Genomic DNA, 2,361 nt, shown 5'->3' with positions numbered 1-2,361 from the left:
GGCACCCGCCTCTTATGTGTGTGTGTGTGTGTGTGTGTGTGTGTGTGTGTGTGTGTGTGTGTGTGTGTGAGGGAGACATACAAAGACAGACACAGACAGACAGACAGACAGAGGGAAACAGAGAGCTCCCTTCTCTTGTGACACCTTCCTCTTTCCTCCTCATGTAACACTTTCCTCTTTCCTTCTCTTCGTCCTCTTCCTCCTCTTATACCGTAGCACCCTTCTCTCCACTTAGAACTCCTTCCTCTTTCCTCCCTGTCACACCCTCCTCTTTCTTCCTCTTGTAAAACCCTCCCCTTTCCTCATATGGCACTCTCATTTTTTCCTTCCTTTCCTCACCATACTCTCCTCTTACTCTTTCTTCTCTTTTTTTTTCTTCTCTCTTTATGATATTCCTTTTTCTTAATTTTTCTTTTTCCATCCCTCCATGATTCATTATTTTTTATCATTTAACATTTTCCATTTTTTCTTACTTCGTTATCACTCTCTTTTCATTCCTTCTTATGAGCGTCATGTTTTATCTGTGTTCTTTTCATTCTATCTCTCCTTTACACTTTCTCTCTTCTATCCTTAACACTTACTTCCTTTCACATTCTTTCTTTCCTTCTTGTATTCTGTTTTTCCGTCATTCTGTCCATCTTTCGTTAATTGCTTCCTTCACAGACACTCCTTCCTCCTTTCCCTCACACGCCTTCCTTCCTTCTATCCATCACACACTTCCCTTCCTTCTATCCCTCACACGCCTTCCTTCCTTCTTTCCTTCTTTACCTCCTTGCATCCTTTACAAGCTTTCTTTTCTCGTTTCCGTCCCACTTTTTTTTTTTTCAGTCCTTCACTCTCTCTTCATCAGTCTTTCTTATTATCTTTCCTTCTCTTCCTTTCATATGTTCTTTCCTTCAGTCCTTCACCCTGTCTCTTTCTTTCCATCCTTCCCACACTTCCTTTTCATCCTTCTCAGTCCTTCCCTCCTTCTTTCTTTCCTTCTGTCCCTCATTCTTCCCCTCTAACCCTCACACAGGATTAGATGATGATGATGATGATAATAATAATAACAATCTTTTTTTCTTTTTTTCTTCTCTTCTCACATTCTCTTTCTTTCCATCCTTCCCTCTCTTTCTTTCCTTCCATCCTTCCCTCTCTTTCTTTCCTTCCATCCTTCCCTCTCTTTCTTTCCTTCCATCCTTAGCTCTCTTTCTTTCCTTCCATCCTTAGCTCTCTTTCTTTCCTTCCATCCTTCCCTCTCTTTCTTTCCTTCCATCCTTCCCTCTCTTTCTTTCCTTCCATCCTTCCCTCTCTTTCTTTCCTTCCATCCTTCCCTCACTTTCCTTCCATCCTTCACACGCATTTTTCTCCTTATATTTTTCTCACTGTTTCTTTTCTTGTCCTTCATTCTTACTTTCATTTTATCTTTCATTCTCTTTCTGTCTCTCTCTCTCATCTTGCCCAATCTCATCTCATTTTCCTCTTGCACATTTGCTCTCTTTGTAGTCTTATTCCTCGAGGTTAGAGCTGTTTTATGTCCTCTCTCTCTCTCTCTCTCTCTCTCTCTCTCTCTCTCTCTCTCTCTCTCTCTCTCTCTCTCGTTACCCTCCCTCCCTCTGCCTTTTTAATAATTGATACGACGTACGGAGAGAGAGAGAGAGAGAGAGAATAGAGAGAGAACCACAGAAACTTATCGACCATAGATACATAGATACACAAATAAATAGACAGATAGACAGATAGATAGACAAATTGATAGATAGATAGATAGATACTGAGGAAGAGAGACAGACAGAAAAGACGGAAACAGAAATCCATTGAACTACAGGAACCTATCGATGAATCAAATAGACAGACGGACAGACAGGCAGACAGACAGACAGACAGACAGAAAGAAAGAAAGAAAGGGAGACAGAAATATATCACCGCACTGTAGGAAACGGTCGGTGAATCAGAGAGACAGACAGACAGACACAAACCAAGAGAGAGACACACACACAGACATCAACACACAGACAGACAGACAGACAGAGCACAGCCAATCCCAGTACAACAAAATGCAGTGTTTTCTCCCTGGCCCCATCTCGTCTTCCTCCAGTACGGGTCATTTTCCCACACGACACAACCACCAAATCACCCTTACCGACGCACGCCTCTCAGATTCAAGGGTTTATTTCTGATAACACTATTCCAAACTGGATGCTGTGTTTTCTTTGTTTTTGTTTTTTTATTTATCTTTTATGTGTTTGTCTTGTGGTGAGTGTACATTAGTTGATTTTGTGTGTGTGTGTGTGTGTGTGTGTGTGTGTGTGTGTGTGTGTATGTGTGTGTGTGTGTGTGTGTGTGTGTGTCGTAAGGTTTGTTTGTTTGTTGTTATTT

The sequence above is a fragment of the Coenobita brevimanus genome, chromosome 103 (genome assembly GCF_032717465.1).
Source record: "Coenobita brevimanus isolate Jiangsu-jjx chromosome 103, ASM3271746v2, whole genome shotgun sequence".
Lineage (NCBI taxonomy): Eukaryota > Metazoa > Arthropoda > Malacostraca > Decapoda > Coenobitidae > Coenobita > Coenobita brevimanus.
This window is presented reverse-complemented; position numbering follows the sequence as displayed.